Genomic DNA, 23,163 nt, shown 5'->3' on the forward strand with positions numbered 1-23,163 from the left:
CAAGAGTGGCTAAAAGGTACATTCCCCTCTGTCGTACAACTCCAACGATGCTACGCCAGCTTGGGATCTACCATTTGCTCATTCTTGCAGGGCTGTATTTGTGAGCAGTGTTTGTGCATTTGAATGTAAGCATGTTTTTGTATAGACTATATGTGTACACGTAGGGGTGTATTTGTATGCACTGTTGCCATTGGAATGCAGTGGTGTGCTTGTGTGTAGTAATTGTGTTTGTATGTAGTGTTTGCTTTTAAATGCTGATGTGCTTTTGTGTGTAATGTTGGTGTTTGAACGAAAGGGAATTTGTATATAATTTTAGTGTTTTAACACAAGGGTTTGTTTGCGTTTGATTGCATGGATTGTTTTTTGTATGTAATGTTGGCTTTTAAATGCTTATGTACATTTGTGTTGTATTGGTGTTTTATTGAAGAGTTTATTTGTATATACTTTTGGAGTTTGAATGCAGGGGTGTGTTTGTATGTAATATATGTGTTAGATTGCAGGAGTGTATTTGTATGTTGTGTTGGTGTTTGATTGCTTGGATGTATGCACATACACACATACATTGCCATATACATACTTCCAGAGAGATACATACACATTAACACACTGACAAATACACACACATTTATATACACACCGACACATACACACACATAGATATACACACCCTGACACACATACACACACACTGACATATACACACACATATACACACCCTGACACACAGATGCATACATACATACTCTGACATATACACACCTTGACACACAGATGCACACAAAGACATACACACACACTTTGACACAGAGACGCACACATTTATAAATATACCTTGACACATAGATGCACACACACACACATAATCTGACATACACAGACACAAACACACATAAATGTCATCATTTTTAGATCTGGGCCCTCCTGTTAGGTTACCTTTTGTGTCCAGGAGGGTGGCTTGCTTCCTGTTGCTGGCTGAGGTAAATGGGAGTGGTGGGGTCTGGAGCAGCTCCTCTCCATCCCACTACCTAGTCCTGTGCAGCACTCAGTAAGAAGCTGGGAGGAAGTGATCAGCTGCCACTTCCTCCCACTTGACAATACCCATCGGGTGGCCCTTAGGGCATGGGCATTTCGTTTATCCAAATCATAAAATTCAGATGGATGGAATCAAACAACCTAAATTCAAATGTCTAAAGAAAAATACAGGATAAAATAAATGTCAAATACCAATATTGTATATGTCACAATAACACAAAAATAGTGTGTGTATATAAAATATCCCACAGTACATGCAATATACACATATGTGTGACCCAGGAAGGAGTACAATGGACCATTGTGAAGAGATGAAAGGATAATTGTGATAAGAACTGTAGTCCTCAATTCAATTAATATTCTATAGCTCAGGCTTCCAAGCACACGTAGTATTGTGATTTGATTGAAGTGTGATAGTAATTACAAAGTTCAATCCAACTAATACTTTCACCCTTAGATGTGCATCGACATTATTAAAATGTAAACTGTAGAACTATAATGCAGTGATATGAGAGATTATCTGGATCAGTCTCAGAGATCCGTTTGGCTGTATTTCTAAAGTCTAGTCAGAACCAATGGTTATACCCCATTCCTCTAATCAATGCATTTTACCCCCAAGCCCAAGATGAAATGCTGCCAACCCCCCCCCCCCCCTCCCCCCCCCCCCCTCCACAAAAAAAAACAAAACATGCCACCAAAACATATTGGATGCAGAGAATGTGTAGTGAATGCAGTGTGTGTGTGTGTGTGTAGTGAATGCAGTGTGCTGGGGATGTAGTGTGTATGTGTGTCTATGATTTGGCTTCCTATGTGCAGAACATCGTGTGTGCAGTGGAGTCTAGACTGACTCCTAGAGGTTATCCTCACAGGTGCTTGCCCAGTCCTGGCTTCTCTTGCCCTGCTCCCGACTGCAGACTCCCGCAAGGAGCTCTGTGCACCTGACTTCTATGCTGCCCTCCCGCTCTGTGTCTTTTTACCTGCTTCTTTGACCTGAAAGACAGCTCACCAGCCCAAAACCCTGCCACAAAGTATGGAACTAAAGTAAACCACTGAAGTTCCGGCGCTTTGACATTATTTGCCACGCATGCCGGATCTTCAGTGGTTTACTTAGGTAAGAAACATGTCCAACCCCAGGTAAGCCTCCTCATCCCGATGATCCTGATTTTTTTATAATTTTTAGTGGCCTCCCAGCCTGCCCTGGAGGAGGACCTTCCTTAACTGCTGTTAGCTAATGATGCCCCTGTCAAAGTGCAGCCTGGAGTCATGGGCCCCTTGGGACCTATGGATGGGCTGACCCTGCTTCTTACTTAGAAAGTGTCAGTGTAAAGATTGTAACTTGTATAGCACCAATACCTTTAACCTCATCTCTGTGGTTCATACGCTTACAAAACCTAAGTTTGAACTAGCATGCAATATATTTACATATGTATCTCTATGTATATCTAAGATTTTAATTAATTTATATACTACATGGTACTATTTTGGAAATGTTCAGTGCTTTTTTATTAAATCAGAACTTGTTGGTGATTGACACGGGAATCTCAAATTCCAAAACAGTCAAATTGGAGAATTTTTCTTTCTGTTTGACTATTTTGACCTAACATTTTAAATTCTCTAGATAATAATTTGACTTTGTTTTAACTTTTGATTACTTTGTTCATTTATCTTTCAACGTCTGTTGATCCTTCTCAGCAAATGAGACAAATGGAACCTATGGCTCTCAGTAGATGGTGCTGGAAGTATTCTTTTAAGACAACTTGTCCAATATACTATTCAGCTGAGGAAGAAAATGAGTTAATACACCACTTCCACTGTCAGGATGATGTTAAAGCACAAGAGCTTGTATCTCAGATACAGAACTTTGAGGAATGGGTAGGCATTGGGTAGGTATGTATGTTCATGTTTCATGCCTTAGTTGTTCTATCGTTCATCGGTTCTTTATTTGTACATCTTGAGTGCTTCTTCAAATCTGTACATGAAAACTATTAAAAAGGTTGCAACAAAAAACAAACAAATGCTCCATATCATAAGCATACAAACTGTGTAACATTAACTGCAAAAGTAAGTGGATTACCAAAATTTTCCATTTCAATTTCAGGTGATAAATTCACTGGTACCCAGTCACAAGATGAAGAAGAATATATTCCACTTGTTCAGACAGCACCCAAGACTTTAGGCATAAGCAATTTGGTATGTAGACTAATCAATGTGATGCATTATTTAACGCCAAACAACTTCATAGAACATATTCATTAATAATTATCTTTTATGTCACTGCTAAATCATCCACTAATTGTGTCTGCTGTGAATCCAAACTACTATCATGGTTATTGACTTGAGAATTGTAGGAAATTAAAAGTGAATTTTAAACTTGGACCAAAATAGCCAAATTGTAAAAAAAAAAAAAAAATCCCAAATCAATTTTGGTTATTTTGGCCTTACATTTGAATTCCCATTAATATTCACTTTAGTAAATAATCCTGTATATGTGATAATGTAATTTTATGTCCTTCAATATCATCTCATGTTCACAAAAATATTCTGATGTAGTTTTACAGACATGGGCACCCCTTATGGACAGTGATATAGGCTTTCAGATCAATCATTCAATTACTGAGAACATCATTGCAATCTGCTGCTGGGCAAAATCAAATACTGCCCGAAGCTTCATGTGTCCAAGAAAAACTTCTTATTTCTTCTTTTCCTTGGTTAATCATAATTTGTCTAGCTATTTTATATGTTATCATTAGGAAACATTATTATGTAACAATTTATTTGTTTTACTGTACTGATGAAAAAAAATAATTGTATGTGAAGCACTGCTCTCCACTTTGTGCCTGGGCACAAAGTGATCAGGAAGATCTGGTTGAAAGCTGAGAGGGGGCAATCTACCACCACTATAAAAGTACAGATTTCTTTGACAATAGGCACTTTTATAAAATGTGAAAGAATACTCACTTTTTACACCTGAAGCACTTTTGCAACTTTAATTGATTTAGGGGTTTGGAGTGTTAATTCTCTGCATATATAGTCATATCTATGACGGTGCTATTTTCTACTGGATGAGAACCAACAAAAAATTGCAGAGGATCTCAACAGGCACATCTCTAGCTAGAGTTATGATGGGCATATTTAATGGGGAACTCGAAGAACCAAAGGAGCAATATCATGTGTGAAATCTACAAAAACATTTTCAATGTAATTTCATACTGTGGTTTCCTTATGTCAATGATTAGAGAAAGGCAGGTTAGGAAATATATTACTGACAAAATTTATTAGAATGGATCTAGTTGCTGAGAATTGAAGAGAGCTAAATACTATACTCCATGTTGGATGAAGTCTTGCTATGCAGGAGTTTATGGCATTATAGAATGTTTAAATTCTAAGTAACGGTTGCATCAAGATTACATGAGAGACCTCAGTTACTATCTTATATCTGAATATATCGCTGTGGAAAAAGCAGATGCCATGCAAGGCAGCCAACAGGGGCTCCCCAGACTCAAATCACTCCTAAGCCACCCTTGTATGGCTGAATTGCTCAGTAATAGCTTAGTGCCCCCATGATCATGTTTACACATGCACTAGTTCTGCTCTTTATGGAGATTTTTCTCTGAGAAGAGATTACAGGACCCTAAACACCAACTCTCAGAAGGTAGCAATGTGTTTGCCTTTCCACCATGCCTGGAAATAGGGTTCTCTCATGCCACATCCTATTGGGTTTTTCTTTTATTCTAGGCATGAGCAGAGTGTGTGTAGAAGGTATGAGGCCCCTAAACATAGAACATGTGAAATAAAATTCCCTCAAATAGTGAAAGAGAGCTGGTTAGAGATGAGTGTATTTCATGGAACTACTCCTAAAATGTCCAGGCCTGTGAAATTTGGTATCTCTCATAGGCACAGGTGTGGATATAGAGTTTCTCACACGGACATCACCTACTGTATATTTGTGAACCACCACTTCAGGCCATTGTACTACTGTAATGTACAAAATTGAAGTTCGGGATTGGAAACAATAAGTGACACACCTGAGCCCTCTATTGACAGACTTGCAGTACATTTTCTATAATTCCATAGTTTAAATACTTGCAGCATAGCCTTCAAATACATCCTTCTTATCTTTATTTTTGTATCTCAAACTATGATATCAGGCATAGTGGAGTAGATTTGCAATGTGTGTCCTTGATGTCTACTCAGTGTACCATCCTGATGGTGAAACAATGTAAACATTTGTGTAAAAGGACAAGGTGTATAATATAGGATAAGGTTAGAAGAATGAGCAACCACTCAACCCCCCCCCCCCCCCCCGGTCTATAGAGCAACTCTTGTGACAGTCTTGGTCTATCACAGGTATATATAAAACAGAATAGGTTGAACTGAAGTCTGTTGATATCTATTTTATAAACTTAAATTGAAAGCCATCAGAACAAGTACAACGTTTTTGGAAGTATTGTAATCTTTGCAGCAATGACAGGTCCCATTAATGAAGTATGGTAAGCATTCTATATTTTTTGTAACTTACCTTGAGCCTTGAGTGACTTATCTACAAGTCGAATGTTGATCAGGTTATATTGATGCCCAGGTAACCCAATGGGTGATGGCAGCATCTGAAGTATAAAATTGTTAACCAGAAGCATCTCTACATCACATTTCAATTTGTTAACTTTGAAAGCAGAAAACTTTGAGAACTCCTTGAGGGTTGCATACATATTTGGAAGTCTTGTAATAGGCAAAGTGTTTGATAAAAGGATGCAAGTCAAACATCTTTACTGATTCTCTCTCTACTTCACACCCTTATATCACTATTTTCATCTTTGAGTTGTGCCAAAGACCCCATAAAAAACGCAAAGAGATGGGGGAGGGGTATATGAGATCACTGCATGAAAATTAAGTAGAGTTCCAAATGTGTGAAGCATCCCCCATAGGCAGCATAGTCATGGAACGAGCCAAAAAAAGATTGACACACATTATTACTGCACACTCTGGACATAGAAAAATGCAACTATTTTATTAAAAATAGGTTTAAAACTCCAGAACCATTTTAAAAAATGTTAACCCAGCATATAGAACGTAGTTTTTCTTTTTCAAATGATGAAAGCAGAAATTACAGGTAGATTTCACGTATATTTAACAAAAGATGTTATTTGAAAAAGGAGAGAAGAATTCTAAATATTGCTAATCAAACAAATTGCAATGATTGCGCTTACTGTTAAAGAATTTTTTTTCTTTGAAATTATTTCTCCCCCAAAATAAATGGAAATCTAGGTGACATTCGTTAAATTGAGTATATGACATGGCAAAATTATTAAAACATAAAATATATATTTTTACACAATTGTGTTTGTTGCGTTTAAATGCTGGGTAATATATGGATTTTTCTGTAAATATGCTATCACTTTTTTTCTTCTTCCAAATTCTATAGAATTTATTGTATTTTTTATTTCTATTGTCCTTTCACATTTTTCCTCTCATTCATTAGCCGGTAGGTTTGTCACCCATCTTTGACTTTTCCTTTTAAATCTGCATTAAAGCTGTCATTTGCGTATGCTTTTTTTCCCTTCTCTCAGTTTTGGTTTTTTTTTTGACAGCAAAAGCATTCGTCAGCTTTTATCCTTTTTTGTTCGTATTATAGCATAACTTGTGCAAAGTGGCAAAGCTACCCAATTCTTGTATGTAAAATTTGCAACATTTTTTTGAGACGGGTCAATGCCCATTTTTTTAGTTCTTTTCTTCATCTGAGTAGCGTGTTAAAACTCTTTGCAGATGTAGCCTATTCAGAAGCAGGCTGTAGGCTGCATGCAGAGCTAACAAAAAAAAAAAGAAAAAGCCTTCCTATTTTGTGATTACCATAGTAACTCAAACATTGGCAATATGTTTCTTGATTTCGTAGGCCTCATCTAATGAATTCGGTTTCCTGTGCAATCAAGCCCTCTACTGGAGACCGTGGCTTTCGTGACACAAGGTTAAAGAAAGGACAGAGCGCTTGTTAGGCCTGAAATTAACCATTTCATTTTAAAATAATACCCATTTGTATCCATTTTGTTTAACATAGGAACAGCTGCTACCCCTGGGCTGAGATTTTGGCTTTTCGCAATCAAAGACTTATATGACATTTATGAATGAGGCCAAATCAATTCATGTCGGTATTGAATTTGGAATACTTATTTTTGCATTTTAATTTTCTAAGAAGCATGACAAATTCAAATTTGGCAAATTGTATATAGAAAACCGTGACTAATCCTGTATAGAGTCTTTAATTAAGTTATGAGCTAAAATCTCATTCTCATAGTTGCGTTTTGTTGGGATATATATACACTGATCATCCACAACATTAAAACCACTGACAGGTGGTAAAGTGAATAACATTGATTATTTTGTAACAACTGCACCTGTCAAGGGGTGGGATATATTCGCAAATGAACAGTCAGTTTATTGAATTTCATACATAGGAAGCAGGAATTAAATGAGGATGTGAGTGCCAGAAATTGACCATAGTGCAATGGAAGACGGTTGCCTGATCTGCTGAATAATGTGTTCTTTTAGATCAGCTGGATGTGTGTCATTTACCTGGTACTATGGAAAGAAGGCAGGCCGGCAGAAGCAGTGTTATGCTCTGGGCAACGTTCTACTTGAAAATCTTGGGTCCTGGCATTCATGTGGATGTTACTTGGAGCATATGTGGGATGTGCTGGAACAACAAATACAATGTGGTGAAAATACGGTGGAGACCCCACCTTACGGATTTCAGAACTTAGGGGATCTGCTGCTAATGTCTTTGTGCCAGATAGCACATGATACAGTCAGAGATCTTGTGATCTTGTGAAGTCCATGCTTCGACACATCACAGCTGTTTTGGCAGCATGAGGGGGACCTACACAATATAATGCAGGTGGTTTTAATGTTGTGGCTGATCAGTGTATATTTTACAAGCAGTAGCACCGTTTTTTCCTTACAGGCTCCTTTTAGTATAGTAGATCTCATTGTTTGATTTAGATAGCAGTATTGCAGTTGATAAAGGCTACACTGGTTTTGTGTAGCACAGATATCCCTCTCGCTCCATTTCTTTATTTTATTTAATTTAACTGCTAGCTGTCACTCTTTAGCCTAATTGTCTCACCCATTTCCAATTGTGTTCATTTATAAGTACTGTTTAGTAGACATGCTCTACAGTGTTGCTCATTAAAGTGAGAATTTATAGTTAATTCAAAGTGAATTTAAAATGCAAGGTAATAGGCACAGACCTGTAGGTCAGTGAGTCTTTTCTTCATCTCTCTGGATAATTAGAAATATATCTTAGATAGCTGTACTCATAGGGTCCATGTTTTTCTACCATCTTTCCTATTTTTATTTTTTTATAGGAATTTCCTACTCACAATACCTGTTGTGTTGTATCTCTATGTTACTTTAGTCCTTTTTTGACTTGAAATCTTTGTTGGATAGTCTGTTCTTCGGACAAAAAATAAATCTTAATAAAACTCAAAGATTCAAAATACACTGAACAAAATTATAAACGCAACACTTTTGTTTTTGCCCCCATTTTTCATGAGCTGAACTCAAAGATCTAAGACTTTTTCTATGTACAAAAAGGCCTATTTCTCTCAAATATTGTTCACAAATATGTCAAAATCTGTGTTAGTGAGCACTTCTCCTTTGCCGAGATAATCCATCCACCTCACAGGTGTGGCATGTCAAGATGCTGTTTAGACAGCATGATTATTTCAATGGTATGCCTTAGGCTCAGGGCCGGTGCAAGGATTTCTGCCGCCCATGGCAAAGATCCATTTTGCCCTTCATGTCACACACTCACTGACAGACACAAACATGCTGACACGCATACACTCACTCACTGACGGACATACACTCACTCACTAACACACACACATACACACAGAAACTCACTGACAGACATTCCCTCACTGACACACACACACATACACTTACTGACAGACATACACTCACTCACTGACACACACACACACACAGAAACTCACTGACAGACATTCACTCACTGACACACACACACACACACAAACACTCACTGACAGACATACACTCACACAGACACTCACTGACAGACACACACACTTACTGACAGACATACACTCACTCAGACACTCACTTACAGACATACACTCACTCACTGACAGACACACACACTTACTGACAAACATACACTCACACACACACACACTCACTGACCAACATATACTCACTCACCGACAGACATGCACTCACTCACTGACAGACACAGACATTCACACTCACTGAAAGACAGACATACACTCACACACAGTCACTCATTGAAAGACACACACACACACTCACTCACTGACACACACACACACAGACACTCCCTGACAGACATACATACACTCACTGACATACAGACATGCACTCACTCACTGACAAATACTGAAACACTCACCTCCCTGGGGTCCAGTGTGGGGCAGCTACTCACTCCTCCCATTCGCTGTTTAGAATGCCATGGCTGGAATTACGTCATATTCCGGCTCCCGGCATCACAGAGGGCCCGCGAGGGAGGAGTGAGAGACTGCAAGAACAGCCTCCCTCGCCGCCTTCTTTCTTCCGTCCCCCTCTCCTCCTGGTCACCAGCATTTAAAGGCAGAGCAGGCACCTGTCATCAAGGTAAGAAGGTACCTGCTCTGACATACTGTGACAGGGCTCCACTGGGGGCCCCCACCTTCGGGCGGCCAGCGTTGCGGTTAAAGACAGGGGGAGCCCACCAGGAAACATCCTGGTGGGTGCCCCCAGCAGGCCGGCGATCTAGGCGAACGGTCAGTTCGCCTTAACGGTAGCGCTGGCCCTGCTAAGGCTAGCCACAGAAGTGTCTAAAATTGTCTAAATAATAAGTGCACAATAATTTTAAAATCAAACTTCCCACCAGTGAGGGAAATACAATAATATTAGTTAGAATGAGTAATAAACCAGAAGGAATGAAATGAGAATAAAGGGGGAGTCGGGGAACGGGAGACACAAGATGTAGGGAAGAAAAAGTGGGGTTCAGTGTAATTTAGAGGATCCATGTTTTACCATTTGGGTATCATGAAGGGATGCTAAAGAATTCTCAATGGCATACACAAGCCAGGTCTTCTGATGGAGATAGGAAATATGGGGAATTGTTCACTTCCACTCTTTGGCAATGCACATATGTGATGTTTTTATATATACAGTGAGCTATGAAAGGGTTTGGAAAAGTGGAAACATTTGGAAAAGCTATTAACTAAAGTTAAACATGCACCAGGCTTCACATTGGAATAAAAAATTCAAATATTCCAAAACGGCTATAAATCATTGCATTGCTACTGAGCTGGATTATCTATTAGGCGACCAGGGTGGTCGCCAAGGTTCCGGCTCAGACAGCGGGGCCTCCACAAGCTGAAAAGATAATCAAAAGTTCTCCCTGCACACAGGGCCGGTGCAAGGATTTTTGGGTACATAGGCAAAGATGCATTTTTCCGCCCCCCCTCCTCTAAAATTAACATCTTCACCTATGTGCCTCCCAACCAGCCCCTCCCTCTTTCCTGTCCCTTAGTGTTCCTCTCCCTTCCCCCCTCTTTTCCCTGTCCCTTGGTGTTTCTCTCCCCTCCCCTCTCTGTCCCTTGGTGCACCCCCCACCCTCTTAGCGGTCACACTCCCCTTCCTGGTGTGCCTCCTACCTGTCTTGTAGCGTTGCGGAGCAGATCCTCTACAGGAGCTTCAGTTTTCTGTACCTGGCTGGACTGACAGGAAGTGCTCTCTCAGTGAGCACTTCCTGTCAGTCTGGCCGGGTACAGGAAATAGAAGCTCCTGTACTGCGCTCTGCTCCACCACGCTACACTCAGTGGTGTATACACACTAACAGCCACACACACTCAATGACAAACACACAGACATCACTGACAGACACAGACTCACTGATCTGACACACACTCATTCATTGACAGACACACACTCAATCACAAACATACTCTCACTGATTTCACAGACACTCACAAACACACACTGATAGACACACTCACACTGACAAAACACACTCATACACTGACAGACACACACTTTCATACAATCATTCACAGACACACACACTCACTCACAAGTGCATAAACACACACACACTTACAGACACACACTCACAGACAAACACATACACACAGACACATGCACACACTCACACATACACACACACACACACACTCACAGACAAACACATACACAGACACATACACACACTCACACATACACACACTCACAGACAAACACATACACAGACACACACACTCCCAGACAAACACATACACAGACACACACTCACAGACAAACACATACACAGACACATACACACACTCACACTCACAGACAAACACAGACACACACACTCACAGACAAACACATACACAGACACATACACTCACAGGCAAACACATACACACACAGACACACACTCACACATACACACACTCACAGACAAACACATACACAGACACAAACACTCACAAACACATACACAGACACTCACAGACAAACACATACACAGACACACACACTCACAGACAAACACATACACAGACACATACACTCACTGGCAAACACATACACACACAGACACACACTCACACATACACACACTCACAGACAAGCACATACACAGACACAAACACTCACAAACACATACACAGACACTCACAGACAAACACACTCACAGACAAACACTCACACATACACTTTCAGACACACACAAATTATTAATAATATCCACCCAGCCTCCCTACCTGGAGAGCTGGCGTGGATCTGTCCCTGGGGTCCTGTCTACTGATGCCGGGAGCCGGAATATGACGTCATATTTCAGCTCCCGCAGAATCAGCAAACGGCACGCGAGGGAGCAGAGCAGACAGGTTAGAGCTCCCTCGCCGCCTCTCATTAGAACACTGCCGCCCGCCGGGGGTCCAGAAGGTGACCTGGCAGGAGGGTGCACTTCCCTCCTGCCGGTCACTGAAATCTGGCGCCCCCAGAGCCGGTGCGCCCTAAGGCGCCTGTGCCGCCTTATGGACGCGCCGGCCCTGCCTGCACAGCCCTATGCACCCTCACTGCACAGATTGAAAGTTGTGGCCTTCACTAATATCAACTACAGACCACTTTAAGGACACCCTCGCATCTCAAACAAAGGGTTGTGTAGAATCAGCCAGCGGCTGAACTATCACCAGTGCAGTCAATGAGCTGCACCAGGGCAGAGACACTAAGGGGGCCCATCTGGTGACCCATGCACTTATAAGGGTTCCCAGTTGTGCGTTGTGGCCGTTTAACAGCATGACTAGGTCGCTTGCTTATTGGCAGCAGTGGGAGGTAGTGACAGTCAGTCACTTCCTCACAGAGAGACAGAAGCCACTTGGAAGGGGGAGGAAGCTGTGAGGAAGGGGGCTGGGCCGGGGGAGAGAAAGGAGGACAGCATAGAGGAGAAGGTAAGAGAGGAGGGTTTACAGACTGCCAAAGCCAGCCCCTAACGCTCAACAATTTCAGCCTGCAGACTGGACACAAGGGAAGCCATCCTCTAGCACCAAAAGCTGAAGGGTGGCTTTATGAGTATATTTTGACTTGCACTTGTATATGTATGTCTGTCAGTGTGTGCCTCCCAACCAGCCCCTCCCTCTTTCCTGTCCCTTAGTGTTCCTCTCCCTTCCCCCCTCTGTAAGTGTGTCTGTCGGTGTGGGTGTATCTGTTTGTCTGTCACTGTGTGTTGTGTATCTGTTTGTCTGTCACAGTATTCATTTCGGCGGCAAATTTCAATTCAGTTTTAGTCATAGTCATTTGACCAAAAAGACATTTTCGTTTTAGTCATATTTTAGTCATCTGAATTGTTTTAGTTTTAGTATAGTTTAAGTCGGATAAATCTCCAGTAGATTTGAGTTGACTAAATCTCCAGTAGATTTTAGTTGATACTTTGTTAAAGCCTCTATCTGTCTCTTTTGCCCCATCCCAAGCCCCTCTGTGCAGTGTTAAATGTTGGCGTAAAATTTAAGTTTAGTTTTAGTCATAGTCTTTTCACAAATTTTTTTTTTGCACCAGTTCCCTCTCTATGTTAGTTCCGCCACTGGTATAAGCATTAGGGTGTGGTCAGGGGCAGAGCTGTTCCGAGAAATTTTAGGTGACTTACCCGTAACAATTTATACACCTAAAATGTATTTTAGAACAATGTGCCTTATGTACAAAGACTGATTTCTAAGGATATTTACAGTAGTTTAAAAACATGCTACTGTTATTGCTGTGGAGCTCTGTTATACACTCAGACACACCAACAAAACTGAGCTCTTAGAAATGAGGGACGTGTCACGAAAAGGAGTGATCCAACACACAGAATAATAACCCTCCAATCAGTGGTGTATTCTGGTTTTGTGCTGCCCTAGGCATGACAAAACTCGGGCATCCCAACCCTTCCACATTTCTCTTCCTGACAGAAACGCGCCCTCACTGATGCATGCACCGACAGGTACACAGTCATTGTCACACACATCGTTTAACCAAAACACTTTCACTGAAACATACAAATTCACAGTTACACACACTCACATTCACCAACAGACACATACATTCACCGACAGACACACATACACACTAACTGACAGACACACACTCACCGACAAGACACACATGCACACTCACTAATAGAAATGCATACTCACTGACAGACATATATTCACTCAGTGACAGGCACACACCACACAGTGTTAGACACACACATTTACTCACACACATACACTAGCTGAAAGACATACACATTCACTACCAGACATACACACTGACACACACTGCAAACACACACCGACAGACGCATGCACACACCGAAACACGCATACACAAACTGTTAGACACGCATACACACACTGACAGGCACATACTAAAAGTGACAGATACACACTCACTAACAGACACACACTAACACACTCACTAACAGGCACACACTAACACTCTCACTAACAGACGCACACTAACACTCTCACATTTTTTTATGTCAAATCAATACAGCTTCCCTACCTTTGGGAGCTGGGGTTGATTCTTCCCTGGGGTCCAGTGGGCTGCCACTGGCTGGGCTGGCAGGCACGGGTGGGCGGTCAGGGAGACATGCGCACAGTCAGGCGGGCAGCGAAGGAGCTCTGATCTTCCTGCTTAGCTCCCTTGCGCACCACTCAGTAATGCCAGAGCCGGAGGGACGTCATATACCGGCTCCAGCATTACGGCAGTACGCACGAGGGAGTTGAGCATGAAGAGCTCAGGAAAGAGTGATCACTCGCACGCCCTCGAGCAAACAGAACAGGTGCCAGCCTCGGGGGCCCCATAGTGGCCAGCTTTTTTTTTTTTTGCCGCCCCCCCCCCCCCCCCTGAAAGTGCCGCCCAAGGCAAATGCCTTGTCAACCTCGCGGTAAATACACTGCTGCCTCCAATAGGTAAAACAAAAATGCCTAAACCGGTCCTTAGAATGGCCGGACTGAAAGTAATATCCTGTCCTAATGTTTTTTATACCCCACCTTCTATAGACTGTAAGCTCATTTGAGCAGGGCCCTCTTAAACCTATCGTTCCTGTAAGTTTTCTTGTAATTGTCCTATTTATAGTTAAATCGCCCCCCTCTAATAATATTGTAAAGCGCTACGGAATCTGTTTGCATTATCTAAATGGCAATAATAATAATAAAAATAATAATAATAGAAAGAGAATAGTCAAAAAACAAGTCGAAGGGAACCACAGAACAACCAAAATGAAATACATGAGCCCAGTCAAGGGAACCAGAAATCAGAGTAGTTAGGAAAAAGTCGAGTCAATACCAAAATAGCACAAAACCAGAATATAACGCACTCTTGGGACACTATCAAGCTACGAGCCACAACAGGGCACTGAAACACTGGCTAAATGAGCTTTCATATGCTTGGGGGTGTGATGGATGAAGTCATGCCCCCAAAATGTAAGAGGGCGTCTGTAAATCCTACTGCCCATTGCGGGCGCCGTGTCATAAAAAGGGGGGTGCGCAGTAGCCCTGCGGCCCCCCCGCGACCGGGTAGCAGCTGCCACGCTTTGCGGCCCCGGCCCGTGCGGCAAACCGCCGGGGCCGCATGTCAAGGGGTCCATCGGGTGGCCCATGCGGTCACGGCCACCCGATGGACATGGATTTTAAGGGGGCCCGGTCTGCGCTGAGCGCTTTAAGTGCTCAACTGGGCCCCCTGTGATGAGATCATCACACACTGGAAGGAAGTGACCGCACGTCACTCCTCCCAGCATACTGAGAGCCCGCGCGGGAGGAAACAGAAAGGAGGAGGGAGTCAGTGTGGGAACTCTGACTCCCATCAGGCTGAACCACCACTGGACCCCAGGGAAAGTCACACATGGTAGGAAACATTTTGTGTATTTGTGTCTCTGTATGTATGTATGTGTGTATGTATGTCTGTGTCTCTGTATGTGTGTATGTCTGTGTCTGTGTATGTGTGTATGTATGTCTGTGTCTGTGTATGTGTGTATGTATGTCTGTGTCTCTGTATGTGTGTATGTCTGTGTCTGTATCTGTGTGTATGTATGTGTATGTGTATGTATGTCTGTGTATGTATGTTTGTGTCTGTGTCTCTGTATGTGTGTATGATTGTGTGTCTCTGTATGTGTGTATGTCTGTGTCTGTATCTGTGTGTATGTCTGTGTATGTGTGTGTGTATCTGTATGTATGTCTGTGTCTCTGTGTGTGTGTATCCATATGTATGTCTGTGTCTCTCTGTGTGTGTATGTGTGTGTCTGTGTCTCTGTGTGTATGCATGTCTGTGTCTTTGTCTCTGTATGTGTGTGTGTGTGTGTGTGTTTGTGTATCTGTATGTATGTCTGTGTCTGTGTCTGTGTCTCTGTATGTGTGTATGATTGTGTGTCTGTGTCTCTGTGTGTGTGTGTCTGTTTCTGTATGTGTGTATCTGTATGTCTGTGTATGTATGTGTGTCTGTGTCTCTGTATGTGTGTATGTATGTGTGTGTCTGTGTCTCTGTATGTGTCTGTGTGTGTCTCTGTATGTATGTGTCTGCGTGTGTGTCTCTGTATGTATGTGTCTGTATTTGTGTATATATGTATGTGTCTGTCGGGGTGTGTGTATGTGTTTGTGTCTGTATGTATGTGTCGGGGGGAGGGGCCCACAGTCAGGGGGGAGAGGTTCACGGTAGGGGGGGCCCACGGATCAGTTTTGCACCGGGGCCCCATGGAGTGTGTGTACGCCACAGGGGGTGCGCACAGCAGCCGGCGTCCAGGAGACTAGCCGATCGGGTAGGAAGACTGAAGGAGGCCGTCCACTCAATTGGAGGAACAGCTGATCAGCGGACCACCAAGGTAAGTATAGGATAGGATTCGTTACAGAACGGAGGGATTTGGTTCCAAAGTAGGAACTGTCCCTACTAATTAGGGGCAATTGCGTAGGTATGTATGAGGGTTTGAGGAAGAGCTAGAAGATAACAAGTTGTCATACTAACATCTGGATAGCCATGGTGTAGCGGTATGAGATGGCAAAATTTAGTAATATTCTGCTAGTGGAATAAATAGCCTGGGCTTTTACTAGAAATGTCTTATATATCTACCCAATAGTTAGATCCCCCAGGGCACTCTATTGCACATTAGGTTATCACTTTAGCTATTTGAGTCTAAATCACATTGAAATTAGCTTCGAATTACTCTTTAATGAGTAATCAAGTCTGTCTTTACAGTTACAAGAGCAATTAAAAGTAATGAATTCCTGCTTATAAATGTTTTATATTATATATATATATACAATTATCACAACACTGGCAAAGAGAAAAATAAATTATTAAAGAATTAAACACATTTTGCTAGAATTAATACCCCATATATTTATAATTAATTCATTTTTTAAACTGTTTATACCACACAGATAAATACAGCACTGAACATAACTTCTGTTGCACCAAAGCGTTAATGTCCTCCTCATATCCATTTGATTGTTTTGGCACCTGCAGTATGAGAGATGGCATATCCGCTTTTGCAGATTAAAATTGATACATCTTCATTATTGTTCTAATACTGCTTAAAATAGAGGCTAATCTCTTATTGGTTGAAGTGACAATTCCAATACTAAGATGTTTCTTTTTTTTTCTTTTCAACTGTTTTATTGTTGCCATAGCCACAAGGCTACCACACTGTTGGTTTAGTTGGGTCTCTGTACTGTACCGCCGTGAGCTTATTGTTTAAAAATCTGTATTATTCGACTGTTCTAAAGATTTACATTTTTAATGGCTCGTTTATGTAATCCCATAAATAAGATAGCAGGAGAGCATCCCCACACAATTGAGGGAGCAGGAGTCTGAAAAAAAAATCTGCTGAAACAGGTCACTTAGGGTCTCAGCTGTGGGGTCCTGATTGGTATCACTGATATAGCAAATGTGGCAATAGACTTAAGACCACCCAGTCAGCCTTAAAATAGTGCATTTGCAGGCAATAGATGGATGATGCTATAGTTTAGCCCATTATCTTTATCTCAGAATGTAGAACTTTGTAAAAAAAATAACTAAAAAAAATAAAAAATAAAATAACTATGTAATAAAAAAATATTTACCTTCTTATGTGAATTTCTTTTGCACTAGTTTACATTTTATTATCCAATATAGTAATGTTGGACAGAAATGTGCAGTGCCTTGCATACATTTTCACCCCACATGGTTTTTTTCACATTTTGTAGAACTAAAACATGGAATTAAATTGCATCTTGTTCTGACTTTATATTTGATCTACGCAGCATACCAAACACGTTGCGAGGTGCAAAAGGTTGCAGAGAAGGAGAGAGGGAGAGCGTAGAAAAATCAAGGTTTCTCTGCGTACTACATGGTTTATGTGCAGCCTGTAATAGCAGCCTGTAGTGCCCTATATGACAAGGATGCCAGGTAACTACTAACTGTAGTTCTTTTTTTTAATGTTATGGTGGCATTTTTAGGAAATACACTACTCTTCTTTTCATAAGCGATGGCAGGTAGGTATTAGCTCGTACACTTTATCAGGTGTCATTAGAACCTCCTCCTGGAAGGTTCCTTTCTTTAGTCCCTCACTGAAATCAAACTTGTGCATTCATGATATTCAATTAATAGTATCCAAAATCTTAAAAAGAGTGAACATCCTTCATTTCACAAGCTCGTTACTATGTGAGTGAGCTGCGTGTTGGTTTTATTATTGACACATATTCTAGGGAAGGGTGTCCATTGCTGCTCTATACTGTATATGAAGAGTCAGACCTTCTTCAGGGTGTTGTTGGGTTTCAGAACTACCTGGGGCTTAAGACCAAAACAAAACTTGATGAGCCTTACAGCAACAAAGAGGTGAAGATGTCACAAAATCTCACCACCTTCCTCTGTTATCCCCTACCTATTTACAGTATGCTACTGATGTTATCCATCATCTCAATGAAAGTATAGACAGGAACAAGCACTGCTCTGCAGCTAATATTCAATGGGACCCTATCATGCTACCCAACTGATTGAGGGATGCTCAGCAAAGTTCCCGAGCACCCTCTGCCAATTACCGGTTACCTGTGTCCCCTTTAGAAGCCTGGTGGAGCACTACATAGTTACACAGTTAGATTGAAAAAAGACTGAAGTCCATCAAGTTCATCCTTGAAACCCATTCTGTTATGCTGATGACCTAAGAGAAGGCAAAAAAAAGAAATACATTTAAAAAAACAATTGTAGTCATATCCAATTATGCCACAAAAAGAGAAAAAAAATACTTCTTGACTCTATAATGGCAATCAGATTTCTAGTGATCTTTCTCTTTATATAATGCGTCTGCTTTGAGTAGAAATTATAAATAAAAGAAATACACCGATAGTTTCTTTCCCACCCTCCCCCCGTTGAGATCGGGGGCTGCAGAGTAAAATATCCATGGATTTAGCCCCCCAAAAAGTGTTCAGTCCTTCCTCAGCAATGCTTATGCTTTTTACCTCCTGGTTTTGTGAACACAATTTGTTTTCAATTACCTGCTGTTTTATATCCATTTGTAAAATTATAAAGGGAATCTATTTGCTCTATATAAATAATCATCATCTTCGACTTCACCATATTTTCCAATTTGTTATGATATTAGGTTTATTCTTATTAATTGATAATTACATTTACAATAAAAAAAATACTCGTTATGCACTATTGCTGCTTACAGAGTTTATAAGGACTAAGAAGCAGGTAACTATATTTAAAAAAATCGAAATGTTGCATTCACCTAATCAGTATTAAATAAGATGGTAACCACACCGCTATTATTTCATCTATTCTTTCAGTTTGCAATTGATGCAGACACACACATCTTTCTGAACATTAGCATTTATGAATGGTCAGTGTGATGGTTTTGTTGCTAATTGTGCAGAAAAGACATGTTTTTTTTTTATTGTGAGTTTTCATGAGCTGAGAACACATCGTTATTAGCTGGAATGGACGGAGCTTTTCTCAGAATCTGGCAGACAAAAATACAAAAAAATCTCCTCTGTTTGTGCTAGAAAAAAAGGAACCCCTCCGGCTACATTATTCTATTGATCTAAAAACATTTAAATCTTCTTTGTTAACTAGTTTTCAGTTGAAATTTCATAATCACTGTGCAAATCTATTACATCTGCAATCTTTCAAGCTGTTCTATACAAAAACATAATTTATTTCCCAGCAATAAAACGTCTCTTATCAGGGGGAAGGGGGGTGGAGGGCGTCAAGAAATTTTAAGAAAAAGACCGTCATCCATCATTTGTTGGAAATACAATGATTAAGGAGTTTAATAGTGATGTACAGATTATTGTCTAGTTCATTTTAAATTTCAATTGTATGAGGGGGAGGTTCTGCGCAGGGAATCATTTGTTACTGCATAGTGCATAAAGGAACACTTTATTTTAGTTTCACAATTGTATACTTGTATACATACACACAAAACACACACACACAAACTTAGAAACATATACAGATTACTTCTTCTTAAAGATGAGTACATGCTTTAAACTAGCTTAATAGCTGACTAGTTGTACATGTGTATATATATATATATATATACTTATCGTTGTCAGGATGACTGTTTGGGCATCAAACTGAAACATTGATATTTTATTTTTGAGCAAATAAAAGCTACGTTTTACTTTTCAAAGTCCTTGGAGTGCTTTCTTGACAACGAGACTTGTAATCATGCTGACAAGTACCGCACAAGTACACTTACGATTTGGAGTGCAAAATTATCTCATATATATATATAAATTATCTCATATAAATATATATATATATATATATATATATATATATATATATATATATATATATTTGTGTATATATATGTGTGTGTGTGTGTGTGTGTGTGTAAAACACAGATAAAATTTGTAATACCTTTTTAATGACAAGCTTTCGGGAGAACCTCCCTTTCTCAAGTCTGAAGCATTTCTGAGCAAAGACGACACATAGAATTCAAAGTTGAGTTGTGATACAGGGGTTAAAGCGACATGAATGCAAATAAGACACAGGTTTGTTAGAAAATAGACACCATTCTTGCAGAGGGTCATAAAAATCTTTCTGAAGAGCAGAGTTAGGGGGGAGAGGGAGAAAAAAAACAAGCAGACAGTGCAGAAGATGGTACACTTTATACATACACACACACACACACATAAATATGTATATGAAAACGCATAAACACATGAACTCATATACATACACATAAACACATATACATACATGCACATGAACTCATATACTCAAATATAAATGCACAGTCACATATATAAGCATTCATGCATAAGAGTATGGGAAAGTATAGGTCTATACACAGGGCCGGCCTTAGGGGTGTGCGAGCTAGCTCACACGGCATGTCTGTTAGCCGCAATGCTAACAAGACATTTGCCTTGGGCGGCATTTTCCAGGGGGCGGCAAAAAAAGCCGCCCCCAAATGCCCAAGGCAAATGTCTTGTTAGCCTTGCGGCTAACAGACATGCCTGGCTGCTGGGCAGTCAGGCGGCGCTGGCGGGGGAGCACTTCCTCTGAGCTGTATGCTCAGCTCCCTCGCGCCCCAGAGTGAGGCTGGGAGCCGGAATATGACGTCATATTCCGGCTCCCAGCCTCACTCTGCGGCGCGCGAGGGAGCTGAGCATACAGCTCAGAGGAAGTGCTCCCCCGCCAGCGCCGCCCGACCGCCCGCCCAGCCCAGCAGCCACTGGACCACCAGGGAGGAAGAGACCCCCCCCCCCCAGCATTCCCAAAGGTAAGGAGGCTGGGGGGTCTAAATAAATGTTAAAAAATGTGTTAATGTGGGTGTGTGTATGTTAGTGTGTGTGTATGTTAGTGTGTGTATGTTAGTGTGTGTCTGTGTGTGTGTGTGTATGTTAGTGTGTGTCTGTGTGTGTGTGTATGTTAGTGTGTGTATGTTAGTGTGTGTGTGTGTGTGTATGTTAGTGTGTGTCTGTGTCTGTTAGTGTGTATGTTAGTGTGTGTCTGTGTCTGTTAGTGTGTGTCTGTGTGTATGTTAGTGTGTGTCTGTTAGTGTGTGTGTGTGTATGTTAGTGTGTGTCTGTTAGTGTGTGTCTGTTAGTGTGTGTGTGTGTGTGTGTATGTTAGTGTGTGTCTGTGTATGTTAGTGTGTGTCTGTGTATGTTAGTGTGTGTCTGTGTATGTTAGTGTGTGTCTGTGTCTGTTAGTGTGTGTCTGTGTCTGTTAGTGTGTCTGTGAGTGTGTTTGTCTGTTAGTGAGTGTGTGTGTCTGACTGTGTGTGTGTGTGTCTGTCTGCCTGTGTGTGTCTGTTTGCCTGTGTGTGTGTGTGAGACTGTCTGCGTGTGTGTGTGTGACTGTCTGCGCGTGTGTGTGTGTGACTGTCTGCGTGTGTGTGTGTGTGTGACAGGGTGTGTGGGAAGGGGTAAGGAGTGGGGGAGGGGGGGACGGGAAGGGGGGGCGCTGTGAAGATTTTTTGCACAGGGCGCCCAAATGCCTAAGGCCGGCCCTGTCTATACATAGTACTTTGTATATTGATAGAATAAACATATTGGAATGCATTTTAAAGTGTTGATACATATGACAGAACAGTAAGATAATGTGGGGTGGGGGAGTGTTCATGTAAAGTGTTGGTAGTGGGAAAGGAAACCCATATCAATATTTAGTCCTCTATTCTTGCTGTTAAACAATTTGATCATTCTGGTTTCAAAGGTTTTACTTTCTTGGTATTGTTAATAACCCCTTTCAGTACTTTGATTTTTAGGTCCTTCATTGAGTGGCCAGGCTAAGTAAAATGGTGTCCCACAGGAGTGCAGTACGATCCTTCTTTGTGATGTTTAATGTAGTGTCTGTGCCAGTGGCGGACTAAGGGGGGGCGGAGGGGGCGGTCTGCCCCAGGTGCCACCTGGTAGGGGGTGCCATGACCCTGTTCTTGGGGCTGGAGGGGGCTGTGTGAGCTGCGCCCCATGGCAGCTGGGGTGTTGCACAGCACACACGGAGACCAGCAAGCTTAACTGGCCACACGGGAGGAAGAAGGGGCGGAGCTATGGACATTTATGGGCGGAGCCTATCTGCGAGCAGGGGCGGGGATTAACATGGCCCTTACCCGCTGCTGTCACTGCTGCACATGGAGGTGCAGCAGGAAGAAATCTCTGCCTCTCCACCTAACAGGCTCCAGCCAGGGAAGGACTTCAGGGAATCCACTCCTTCAGCCCACACTGTCTGTAAGTAAGAGTGTGTGTGTGTGTGTGTAACTGCCTGTAACTGTGTGTGTGTGTGTGTGTGTGTGTGTGGTGTGTGTGTAACTGCCTGTAACTGTGTGTGTGTGTGTAAATGCCTGTAACTGTATGTGTGTGTGTGTGTGTGTGTGTGTGTGTGTGTGTAACTGTCTTTAACTGTGTGTGTGTGTGTGTGTGTAACTGCCTGTAACTGTGTGTGTGTAACTGCCTGTAACTGTGTGTGTGTGTGTAACTGTGTGTGTAACTGTGTGTGTGTGTGTGTGTGTGTGTGTGTAACTGCCTGCAACTGTGCGTGTGTGTGTGTAACTGCCTGTAACTGTGTGTATGGCTGTAACTATGTGTATGACCGTCTGCCTGTGACCGTGTGTGTGACTGTATATGTGACTGTCTGCCTGTAACAGTGTGCGTGACTGTGTGTAACTGCTTGTAACTGACTGTGTGTGTG

This window comes from Pelobates fuscus, chromosome 1, assembly GCF_036172605.1.
Source record: "Pelobates fuscus isolate aPelFus1 chromosome 1, aPelFus1.pri, whole genome shotgun sequence".
Classification (NCBI taxonomy): domain Eukaryota; kingdom Metazoa; phylum Chordata; class Amphibia; order Anura; family Pelobatidae; genus Pelobates; species Pelobates fuscus.